This window comes from Lactuca virosa, chromosome 1, assembly GCF_052849685.1.
Source record: "Lactuca virosa cultivar CGN04683 chromosome 1, Lactuca_virosa_CGN04683_v6, whole genome shotgun sequence".
Lineage (NCBI taxonomy): Eukaryota > Viridiplantae > Streptophyta > Magnoliopsida > Asterales > Asteraceae > Lactuca > Lactuca virosa.
Window position 1 is genome coordinate 326,858,562 of NC_136426.1, and position 13,513 is coordinate 326,872,074.

General features: G+C 39.6%; 1 non-coding gene across 1 annotated transcript; it reads left to right on the forward strand.

The window, feature by feature from the left end:
- The first annotated feature begins 12,786 nt into the window (after positions 1–12,786).
- Positions 12,787–12,893, forward strand: LOC145151670 (small nucleolar RNA R71). The gene has a single exon (XR_013732232.1). It is a non-coding gene; the product is annotated as a small nucleolar RNA R71 (small nucleolar RNA).
- Positions 12,894–13,513: the final 620 nt, after the last annotated feature.

Here is a 13,513-nt window from a genome sequence, read left to right on the forward strand (position 1 = left end):
AACATATAATTAGGGTTTAGATCTTACCTTGATTGTTATGTAGCAATAACAATCACAAAGCTTCTTGATCTTGACTTCTGAAAGCTTAGTGCCCCAAGTGTTGCACCTCTAATGGAGTCACAAACACCACTAGCAATAAGGATGAACAAGAGAGAGAGGAGAGGCACAAAAACGTCGAAGATCTTCTAAGAATGCTTAGCCATGTTTTTGGGAGCCTTAAGGGTCCTTATATAGTTGAGGCTTCTAGGGTTATCAACTTGGAAACCCTAATCCAGTTGCTTAGTCCTTAAGCAGCCTAAAGATCCTTCCAGAAGGCCCCTTGGACGATTTCTATATGGACTCTCATATAGAATTCGTCCATTGCTTCCTTATGGATCCTAAGCCCAACATTGTAACTATCTTATAATTACAGTTATAGTCCCCTTTATTTAATTAATCTCTTTTGACCACAAAATTAATTCTAAATTAATTATTGATCAATATTAATTAAACAATATGATGGATCCTAAGCCCAACATTGTAACTATCTTATAATTACAGTTATTGTCCCCTTTATTTAATTAATCTCTTTTGACCACAAAATGAAGGGTCCAGTAAATGGTTTGGTCTAGGCTTTCATTGTATTTTGTTCGGCATGAGTCTGTAATACTGTTTATGAGTTGTATATGTGTTTTTGGTCATTATGTGTGTTTACGACCGTAAACTGTGTTTACGGCCGTAAACACATTTACGACCATAAACCCTGTTTACGGTCCTGTCTAGTATAAATAGTGGAGGTGTTGGTCTTTATGCGGTGGTTGATGCCACTGCGTTTACAGAGTGTTCCATCGAGTTGTACCTGACGTTTTTCTGAATATAAACGTGTGCAAGCTCAATTTCTTTTCTTCTTATTCTTCTTTCTGTGATTGTTTGTTGCTTGATCATTGGTAAAGATCCTTTACAGAACCTAACAATTGGTATCAGAGCAAAAACCAGTGTCAAAGCTTCATTTAATCGATTTTTGGGCTGTTTAAACTGATATTCTTATTGTTCGAGCCTGGTTTTAGTGTTTTGGTGGTTAAAGGAACTGAATCAACTGCAAAAACGTGTTTCTGAAGGTTTTCTGGGAGTTTATTGCCAACCGTAAACCCTGTTTACGGTTGTAAACTCAAGATCTTGAAGAACCATAAACTGTGAATCCTCAAAAACCGTAAACCAAGCTTCATTAACCGTAAACGCTTAAACCGTAAACTCACCAACCGTAAACTCATCAACCGTAAACATAGTTTACGGTCGTAAACTGCTCAACCGTAAACATAGTTTACGGTCGTAAACTGCTCAACCGTAAACCAAGTTTACGGTCGTAAACCTTCAACCGTAAACTCAGTTTACGGTCGTAATCATCATCAACCGTAAACACCTTTGTGACTTTAACTTGCTTCAATTTCAAATGGAATCTCAAAGTCAAAATCATTTTCACGAACTTGATACTGTCATGGGCACTACTACGCTCATTCCAAGATTGATGTTTGCAGATGGTTTCCCAGAGTGGAAGTATAGAATTGAAAAGTACATCAAAATGAAGGACTTTAAAGTCTGGAGAAGCATACTTAGAGGACCTATCAGAATCATTGTTACAGTTGGAGGACAGGTGATTGACAAGGCTGTTGAAAACTACACAGATGAGAAGTTTGAAAAAGTGGAAGAACAAGAAAGGGCTTTAGCCACTCTAACCATGGCATTATCTCCTGATATTGCTCAAGGCTTCCGAGAGTACACATCAGCTAAAGATTTGTGGGAAGCCCTAATTGAGGTATATGAGGGCAATGAATATATGAAGGAGAGTCGCCAGGATATGTTGAGACAAAAGTTCAACATGTTCAACTACATTCCCGGAGAGACTCTTGAGACACAGCTGCAACGGTTCACAACTCTCACCACTGACATGAATATATCTAAGATTTTCTTGACCAAGTCAGAGATTAACAAGAAGCTTCTAAATGCTCTTCCAAGATCATGGGATATGAATGTTGCTGTGATTAAGAAGACCAAGGATCTAAACCGCCTTACTCTTTCTGAAATCATGGCAATCATCAAAGCTTGTGATCTTGATGACAAGCAGAGAGATATCAACCATGTGAACTCGTACTCTACTGCGAGTCTTGGAATCTCATCCAACAATGCTCTCTCATCAATCATGACTTCCTCAGGCCAAGTGTTTGCTGCTCAACAACCTCATATTCAAACCTTTGCTGCTGCATCATCCATTCCACAAAGTCAGCCATTTGTCACTCCATAAGCTGTTCCCCATCCAAATGTACCAGTTGTAGCATCTTCCTCAAACACAAAGGACACTGATGAAAATCTGGCTCTAGCCACTGGGCTTGTTAACTGCTACAATGCTTTCGTAGCTGGAGAGCTTCCACCTCAACTGTCATTTGCTGATCTGGATCAGATTCATCCAGAAGATGTGGAGGAGATGGATATCACATGGTAGATTGTTATGGCTGTCTTTAGGGCCAAGCAGTTTGCTAAGAAGACAGGGAAGAGCAACTGGGGCATGAATGCTGACAAGAAGGTAGGATTCAACAAAGGCATGCTGCGTTGTTTCAACTGCCACGAGCCGGGCATTTTGCTCGTGAATGTCCAAAGCCTGATCGTAGGACGAACAACAACAAGACGATGGTTGCAGTGGGAAACAACCGTGCAGGTGCTGCAGTCAATGGTGAGACTGCTATGGTCGCTCAGTCTTTTGACTGGGAGGACCAAATTCAGGCTTTGAATATGTCAGGGCCAGAAAATGCTCACCTAGCTCAGATTAATGATGCTTCCTTGAAGAATGATGCAGCTGATCCCGAGGCAGAGATGATGGAGCTGCAGCTTGCTCTAATGGTGTCTACTTCTTCCGAGCCCAAGAAAAGTGAGGTAAATCTACCGTCTTGTTCTCATGCATGTAATGAATATGTTAAACTTCTTCATGATGAAATTCAGTTATTACGTAGAGAAGTAGAGGACCTTAGATATGAGGGCTACCAACTTAGGAAAGGACAAAAGCCCCTTAAGGCCCAGTTAGAAACTAAGATAAAAGATTTTAGAAGAATTCATGCATAATATAGTGAGAAATGTGAACTGTATGATTATGTTAAAAGACAAAATGATGCGCTAATTACCGAGCTTGATACATTAAAATGACAATTTGAAACTGCAAATTTTGATTTTAGAAAATTTGATGGATCAAGCGAGGTAGTTGCCAACATGATCGATCACTGCATGCAGTTTAAACGAAACCAACAAAAGGGTCTAGGATATGATAGTGTGCCTCCTCCTTATAATCATACATATCAGTATCAACCTTTATCCAAAGATGAGATTGCCAATGAATCTTTTATGGTTTATGGCAAGCCATCTGGTTTCGTTTCAGGAGGATTTATAAATGTTGAAAGTACTGACGCTTCTACTTCCTCTGCAGATCAACCCTTAGATCAGGCGAAGCATGGAGTTCGTGTTTCTCTTTCTATTTCTAATTCTGATATTTCTGTTTCAAATGAAAATGTTTATGTTTCTGATGTTAAGACTGATAATGTTTTGTGTGATGTTTCTACTTCTGCTACTGTTGAATTTAATTTCTTTGATATGTTTGATGAACTGTTTGGTAATTCTGATTCTTGTGATTCTCATGAAAAACCATCAATTCCACAAGTCACACCATCTGAGGCACCCTCACTTATCTCACAACCTATTTCTCATGCATGTTCTTCTGAGAGAGTAAGAGTGTCTGTCAAGAAAATAAATCTGAGAAATGTAGTACAAGTTCAAATAATAAACATATTTGTTTTAATTGTGGTGTTGGTGGTCATATAGCTAGGAATTGTCAAAATAGGATCTTTGTGAACTATATGTCACCAAGAGGAGAGAATGAATCTCGAGGAAGGTATTTAATTAGAAAATCCTCAAGAACTCGTTCTCAAAATGATGATTGGAAAGATGATCGAAGCAGAAAAAGGATGGTTTTTCAAAAGAATAAAAGGGTTTTTACTAACAAATCTCCAAATAGTTTGCCAAAGGCGAACAAGGCTCCGCCAAGATCGGTTTCGTCAAAAAGCAATTCTGGGTCTTCCACTTCTGGTAGAACATCCAGAGGCTCAGTGAAAACTCATAAGAAACCTATTTCAAAACCACCTGAGAATGTTTTAAAACCTAAATATCATTGGATGCCCAAATCAATTTCCAATCCATCATTACCATCCTCTGAAGTGATTAGGAGTGAGGATTCTAATTTGAAAACATTAAAGGATAAATCAGAGAAAGCGAAAAGGAAACCCAGGACAGTAATGACCTCGGTTCCCAAATCTAAATGATTCCGCTCATTTTGCAGGGACAGTTGCGGAGGAATGTCGTTCGTCCTTGGTACGTCGACAGCGGCTGCTCCCGGCATATGACTGGAGACATCTCCCAATTGATCGACATTCAATCTTTAAATGGGGGTTATGTTTCCTTCGCGGGCGGAGATGGTGGCAAGATCACTCAAAGAGGAACTGTTACAAATGGAGTGCTAAGCTTTGAGAATGTCAACTTTGCTCCCGAGTTAAAGCACAGCTTGTTGAGTGTTTCCCAAATTTGCGAGAAAGGCTATTCTACCCATTTTACCGATAAAGAATGCATGATTCTCAAGCCAGGCATTGTCATCCTGGAAGAGTGGATTCTCGTCAAATCTAAGCGGGATGGGAATGCTTACATTATTGACATGAACAGTAACCTACCTGAACAAGTCACCTGCCTATTCTCAAAAGTCTCCGAACAAAACGCAATGCTGTGGCACCGACGACTTGGTCATGCTAACGCGAAAAACCGAAATCGCCTTGCTAAGAATGAGATGGTCCGAGGCTTACCTGTCAGAAACTTTATTACATTTGAGAAGTGTGTGTCCTGTGCCCAAGGAAAACATCATAGACAACCACACCTGCCCAAGCAAGTCAACTCAATCAGTCAGGTGCTCCAACTATTGCATATGGACTTATTTGGTCCGGTCAACGTCCTGAGCATCAACAGAAGCTCGTACTGTCTAGTTGTGATCGATGATTTCTCTCGGTTTACGTGGGTCTTCTTCTTATCCAACAAAGCGGGGGTTGCTGATCTGATAAAGAAGTTCATTGTGATGATTGAGAAGCAAACCAACAACCAAGTGAAGGCGCTTCGTACTGACAATGGAACTGAGTTCAAGAATGCATTTCTTGACCGTTTTTGCGCAGAAAAGGGGATCGTGCGTCAATACAGCTCTGCTCACACGCCTCAACAAAATGGCGTTGTTGAAAGGAGAAATAGAACTTTAAAAGACGCTGCAAGGACAATGTGATGCGCACGGAAGTACCCACTAATTTTAATATTTGTAACCTAACAAACTTAGACTAACTATGCACTTATAGGCAGTGTACCTAGTCAGATTACAGTATAGCTTGGGTAAGTCGGGTGTCGATCACAGGGAACGATGTTATTAATTAATCTATTTACTACTAAATTAATCTAATTATTAACAAGCTAAACATGGTTTTTATCTGATTTTGCAAGATCAGACTAACTTAACTCAAATTCAATCAATAATTAAAAACACTCTTATCTAGTTCGAATCCACTTCGTCCTTATGGCTAGCAATTAATTATGGATTATTAAGTTGGTTGTTATTATATTAGTAATTTAGGTCTAAATTTACCAATAGTTAATTAATTCATGTAAAACTATGTATGGTCACACATAATTAAACACAGAACCAATTATGTTTATGAATATGCTATGTAAGATTTATCATGCAAACACAATTATGGTCATAATCTATGTTCTCTAGCACAGCAAGGTTAATTACTTCAATTATTAACTAAGATTTTGGTCGATCCTAGCTCTAGCAATTCAATGTTCACTAAATTACTAGGTTATCAAGTTCATGCAGTTAATGGTCACTAAGCTACACATAACATGAGTTTAAGCAATTTAAGCAACAACATGAGCATGCTAGGTAACAATAAATCAAACACGAGCAATTCACCAACTAAATAAATCCATATAAAATTATGCTATTCATAAGTTTGAAGCTTCATCTAGCTAGATAAGAGTAGCTAGATTCAGCTGCTCATAGTAGCAACTAATATATAAACACAACTCAAATAAGAAAACATGTCTATAAGCATCAAACAAGTAAACGAATTATGAACTTTTACTCTTTTTGGTGTTGAAAACCCCTTTTCTAGGACCTTACTTCTGCTGTAAATCGCCTCCTGGAACCTCTTCCTTCAGCCAAAAGTCTCTCCAGATCGTAATGGGCAAAGGAATTTATAATATCTTCCAATTTACCGTTCACGTCGTGAGAATTTAAGTCACACGTCGTGAACTCGAGATAATCGTATTCAGCAAGGATTCCTTCACCCGGATGCTTATCTTCTAACTCCTTCTACTCACGTCGTGAACTATCAACTGTTCACGTCGTGAGCACGTCTTTTGGGTGCTTTTCTGTTCTTCTTTTCTTCAAGTCCCCCAAAGTTCCAAGTATTGTCACTTCTGGTCCCTTTCTTTGAAAATACTTCTATTTGGCTGCAAATAACATTTTATCCTCATAAGTACCATAATTCTATGCAAATAACCAAAATATTAAATAAAATGTAGATCAATATTGCCTAAAACTATGTATAAATTTGGCAATATCAAAATACCCCACACTTAGGCTTTGCTTGCCCTCAAGCAAATCTACTTATTTAAACTTAAACCTTCATTACTAGCATTACATAAAACAATCCAATTCCAGCTCAGCCATTATGCCAAGACCTCAACGCATGCATTTGTGTCTAAATTTTTCCTAAGTAACCCCCCCATACTTTAAATACTCACAATCTTCATAAACACTCTCCCACTTCTTTCAAACAATGCTCATTTTATGCAACCCTCCGAATCCATCCCCAGAAATCCTACTTAACCTCAAAGTATTTTTGTAAAGCTACCCAAGCATACATAAACTAGAGAATTACAACTTTTTAGAAGATACCACAACTTGGAGCTCTCGAATTCTTCTTTTCTTTAATGTTTGATCTTTCACTTTCTTTGAATTCACCATCTTTGTGTAATTTTGATATCTTCAACTTTTGAAACTTCAGAATTTTCGATCTTTGATCTTCTTACTTTGATACTTTTATGCTCCAAAAATTCTTCAATTTTTCACTTTTTTGGTAATTTCTCTCTTTTTTTTTACATGTATAACTCACTTTTTATATCACTCAAAAACCTACATGCTTAAGCAAGGGTGCTTAACTTCAACCTTTATTGGTTAAGACGTATCTTTCCTGGATACATTTCAGGTTTAGGCTGCTAAACATGTTGCATTCCTCAAACTAAGCGAGGTTATGTTTTTGTTCCATGATTTCACTAAAATAAGGGAGGCCACAAATGCACTATAACGTATGTTGGCTCAAGTAAACATTTGAGCTCTTATCGGATCATCCCAATGCAACACTAGCAACTTAAAATTATTATGACTAGAATAAATTATTAGATTATTATTTCAAACCTACGCCTAAAAATTAAAAAATTTCAATTTTTCTAGCAATTTACTTTCTAGCCATTTACTTTTTCTACCCCCTACCCCACACTTATTTCATACAATGCCCTCATTGTATGCTTAAAATAATATAAAAATTAAGAAAAGGGAGAAAAAGGAACAGACTCCCCTGGGATAGTGGCGTGATCATCTCCAAAAGTGCGGATGGAATGTGCATCTTGAATATGGACCTCTTGAAAATAAGAACTTGAACTTGAACTTGCGAAACCAGCCATCAATCAAAACTTCAATCTTCAAAAAGAATGGTGCAAGCCTCCAAATCATGTAGACAATGTGGGAAAGCATACGCCACATTGGATATTAGAGAAAACAGCCCATCGAATCGTCGCAAAAGTGGCATAGGGAATGGTAATAATTCCATGTAATGAAGAAGGACGGAACGAAATGAATATGGTGGAAATTCACAACTCACGACGTGAATCAGTACAAGCTCACGACGTGAGATCGGTGAAGCGTGCATTCTGATTTTTCTTGAAACCTTACTCACGACGTGAGAAATATTGGGTCACGACGTGAATCCTAGGTAAACCAGAATTAAAACTGCCTTCTTCCTTGTAAATATATATGCTCCACTCAACATCTTAACGAATTAAGACCCTTCTAAATGCAGTGTATTTTGACGACTCTTCTAACTATAACCTCTCCCTCGACTCACCCCACACTTATTTCCAATTGTGGGTTTCGACTTCCAACTTTGAAACTTGAACGACACTTGCTTAAACGAACACGACTTTTGACTCGACCTTACTCCTTCCCCAAGACTCCTTAGCAAACTGAAAGTTAACAACCAAAGAAGAGCAAAGTAACATAATATCTTAAAATCTTACAATCCAAACAGAATTAAAAACAAAATAAAACAAACCAAACAAGTCTAAAACAAAATAAAACTAAATGATCAATCATCTTCATCCTCCTTGTTTGCTCCACTAGTGCCCGCCCCGTCGCCTCCATGTCCTCGATACTCCGTCTACGTCGGGCAAATTGGGGAATGATACCCCAAATGAGGCGGCTGCTCCACCCCAAGGTGTTGAACAACGTTCTCCATGGTACCCCCAATCCAGTTGACACTCAAAGATAACTGGTCAAAATACCCAGCCATATCATTCCCAAAAGGTGCTCCTACCATGGGTGCGGGTGGATGCATTGGCTGTCCTTTCTCTCCTCTTCCTCTCACGTTTCTTCTCCTAGGTCGTGGCTGTGGTTGTTGTTCTGGTTGTGTATTAGGCTGCTCATCACCCTCATTACCCTCATCATCTGAAGGTACTATTTCCCAATGCGACCCAAAATTTCTAACAACCCGCATGGTCTCCAAATACCCCATGCCAAACTCATGCTCATCCACACAAGTCATGGAACGAATAATATCAGGGACAACCAAATGATACGAGCGGGCCAAACGCGTAATAAGTTGCCCTCCACAAATGGGACTCCCCGGGCGAGAACTAGCTGCAGACCCGGCCAGAAAACGTGCCAGAAAATAAGGAATGTTGCAACACACTCCAGGCTGCAAAATACACCATAAGAAGAATAAATTTTGTTTTGTAACTTTATCTCCATTCCTCCTATGATTGATGGAAAATGTGATGAAACGGTGGAGTAAGCGATGGATATGGGACCGAATACTACTCTCGGGAGACACTCCGGAATTAAAAATTCCGGAAGCAATATTATGCCAGAAAGCATATCCAGTGACACCCCCTTGTATCCTCTAGATGTATCGCTCAAGAACATACCAAATTCGGCTGTCATTGCCTCTCGTCGATCATATAGACCAACCCTCCAAGCGAATTCAACGAGGCTGCACTCCCGATACTCACCCCCTAACCGGAATACCAAAGCTTGCGGCCAATGTGGGTCTTGGACAGTCTCCTGGAATGTCACTGTTGAGAAGAACTCAACACAAAATTCCTTATACACCCGTTCTTGGATCCGAAATAGGTTGTGCCAACCCGAGCAAGTGAAGGAATATCCATCTCCAATAAATATTTTTGTCAAAAATGGGGACAGCCTTTCCACGAGCCCGACTTCCCTTAACCGCGTCCAATTAATTGTAGGAGCAACTGCAATCTCTCGGTTGTAGAGCCACCCTAATTTGTTGTTCCATCGGGTTAAGATGTCGCGGGACATTGTTGTGGGAAAATTGTAAAACGGGTGTAAACCCGCAACCCCAAGAGGTGCCTCCCTTCTAGGACCCATCTCTGCAAAAACAAGCAACAAACACAAAACCAAATATCCAATAATTTAGATAACCACATAACAGTTTTGTTGAAGCACAGGACTCACGTCGTGAGTCATACGAAACTCACGTCGTGAGGTCGCTATACACAGTGAGAGTTGGTCTCTAAAATCAAAGGTCGTGACTAAATCTTGTTGATAGGGTTTAGTCATAAACCATTTCTAAGCATAATCAAGTAAAATATGATGGATGAATAACATAATTTGGGCCAAATTTCGACATTGACACATATGAAAAACCCTAGCCCCTAAATCAACAAATTAGTGAAAATTAACAAAAGAAATAAGAGATATTTACCTTTGTGATGAAGATTACGTAAGCAAAAAGATTAAATTAAGTAAAACTATGCCAAAATCGGGTGGGGGACCAGAGAACGATCTTCACTTCGTGAGCTAGAGAAAGTGGTTTGGTCAAACTGATACTTTATCTTTTAATATGTGGTCCCGAGTGGTTTACCACTCACGTCGTGAATCCATAATGGTTCACGTCGTGAGTTCTGTCTGGACTCAAAAATTGGGACAATTAAATAGGAAGTGGGCTAAGGCATATATTGGGTTATTACTGAAAGTGGACAGGCTTAAAAAAAATAGAGTTATCATTTAGAATAACCATGCCCGTATCTCATCTGAATTCACGTCGTGAACCCAAAATGGTTCACGTCGTGAGTCCTGTCTGATCATGAAATTTATTAATTTCTCCAATTTTAATTTTTATAAGATATTAAATAAGTGTTACTACTTGATTTTAATGGCTCGTTATGCAGATAATAATTCGGATGACATGATCGACTTCCTAAGAACTAAAAGTATGCTAAAAACTAAAAAGAAAAAGAAAGAAAATGCAAACCAAACTCGGGTTGCCTCCCGAGAAGTGCTTCTTTTTGAGGAGTCTTGAGCTGGACTCCTTGCCTCCTACGTTGAGTCATCTGAAGAGTCCACCACTAGGATCTTTTGTTCCTTGAAACGCCTCTTATAAGCTTGAACTCGTCTTTTATACGCCTTTTTCGAATTTTCCTTCTTAGCCTTGACCTCGTCTCCATCAAGCTTGCGTTTGGTCCCTTTAGTCTCTATCTTGTCTTCATACTTACACTCCATAGTATCCTTTTCTTCCTTTACCACTGGACTTGTTATTTTTGATGTAACCTCCTCTTCATCACTCGTCATCTCATCATCTTCCTTGCTCACCCAAGAAGTTGGATTCGTGTAGGCAATGACTTCAACTAAAAATGGAACAGATGCTCTCGGTTTTGTTCTTTTAACTTGTTGAATTGTTTTGATTTCTTATTCCATGAGCTTCTCTAATTCTTCAAGTTCATTTTCTTCATCAGTGTTGAAAACTTTTCTTGAGCATGATTCCCTTGGAAGCCATCTTCTATCCAAAAAATTTCATTTTCATCACCAACCCTCAATGTGAGCTTAGACTCCCGAATATCAACAAGAGCTCCAGCAGTGTTTAGTAGCGGCGACCATGAATAATCGGTACATTTGGATGTTCTTTCATATCCAATACCACAAAGTCTATTGGAAAAACGAATTTCCCAATTTTTACTAAAATATCTTCCACAATGCCCCGGGGTTGCGTCACTGAACGGTTCGCCATGTGAATAGTCATCTTTGTAGCCTTCAACTTCTGAATATTTAATTTTTAATAAAACGAATAAGGCATCAAATTTATGCTAGCCCCAGAATCGGCTAAAGCATAAACCTTCATATTATTCCCAAACTCACATGGGAGAGTGAGTCGTCCAGGATCCCCCATCTTCTTCGGTACTTCTCCCAACACAGCTTTTGAGCTTTACTCACTTAGAATCACCTTAGAATTCTCCTTTAATTCCTGACGAGTGTCTAACAGGTCTTGTAAGAACTTAGCATATTCTGGAACTTTTGCAAGTGAACCAATAAAAGGAGTATTCATAGGAATACCCTTTAATTGCTTGATGAACTCCAGATGTTCTCTCTCCAGTGGACTGAGATTAGCTCTAGACGGGAATGGCAAAGGTGGTTTATAAGTTGGAACAGATACGAATTTCTTCTGTTCAGACTGAGCCCACGTCGTGAGCATAGCGAGCTCACGACGTGAACTGGGTGTTCCAACAGATTCTTCAATTTCGAGCTTTGGTTTTTTTGGCTTTGGATCGGGCTGTTGTGGTTCCACTTCTAAGGCTTCTAGGAACTCAGAAATCGCCTCTTCTTCAATATCTATGGCCATTACGTGAGATTGGATGTTGTTTTCAGGATTTTTCGGGAACATCTTCTCATTAACCAAAGTGGTAAGTTGACCAAGTTGTACTTCAAGGTTATTGATGGAGGCTTGCTGATTCTTTATTAATGCTTGCTGATCTATCATTATTGCATGATGATTCTTCATTATATTTCTTTGTTCTTCCATTGCAGCGTCAGTAGCATCTTGTCTTTTTTCTGAAGCTTCCATGAATTTCATCAACATGGTCTCTAATTCTGATTTCTTCTCAGCTAGTGGTTGCTCTCTTTGGTAGAAGCCCCGGACAGTTTGCCTAAATTTCTCTTCTTTTTGCTTCTTGTATTCTTCGTAAGGCAGCCACTCCTTCTTTGGTTTTCTCCAATCTTCTTCATACTTGTCCCCACTCGAGTAACATACTTGAGCTTTCTTGTTTCCATATTCATCCATATTGCAATCCTTTGTTAAGTGTGGGCCACTACATCTCTCGCAACCAACTCGAATTGCATGAATTGATTGGTCCATTTGAGTCAATATCCTATCCATAGTGCTAAGCATTGCCATCACAGCAGCCATCTCTTCCGTTTGTGTACCTCCACTGCCTTTCATTCCATCGCGTCCTGGGTTGTGATACTCACGAGAGTGCTTTGAAAATTCTTTAACCAGCTCCTTGGCCTGAATTGGGTTCTTCTTTGTTAGTGGTCCTTGTGAATCAAGGAGTTGTCTAGTCATTACGTTAACCCCATCATAAAATATCGACATTTCTTGCTGAAGATTTAGGTCATGTTGAGGACAATTCCTTAACAACCCCTTGTAGCGCTCCAACGCCTCGTATAATGACTCCCCCGGGTTTTGCTCAAAGTTGGCAATCGCCTTCTTGAGTTTAGAGATTTTGGAGGGTAGGCAAAACTGATCTAGAAATTTCTCACGCAATTGGGCCCATGTGGTGATTGTACCAGGTGGGAGTGCCTTTAACCAGTCTTTTGCTGCTCCCTTGAAAGTGACTGGTAGCATCCTTAGCAAAGCTGTCTCCCTTGAGATATTGGGAGTATTAAAATAATCCGCAATATCGTTCACCTCGTCTAAGTGTTTGAAAGCATCCTCGTGATCCTTCCCGTAAAATGGGATATCCTTAAGTGCAGTAAGGATATGTCCCTTCAACTCGAATGTGGCATTGGCAGGAATCGTAGGATGTATTAAACCTGGCCCCACATCATCTCGAATGCGCTTCTTGTAGTCCCCCATGGCCATCTCATCTATATTTGCCATCTCGTTCTCCGGCTCGTCCTCGGGTTCACTCGTATAAAGTCCAAATTCTGTGTCAGATTCGTATTCTGATTCGTGTGGAATAGGAATTGGACCAAGTTCTTCAACTTTGCCCTTATCCTTTGAGGCTGAACTCGATTCCACTGTCTTAGTCTTCTTCCACGACTTCCATGAAAAGGCTGATTTTAGTTCTTGCAAGGGTGTTTTCGTTGGCGTTTGATCGTCCTTCGCGTTCTTGT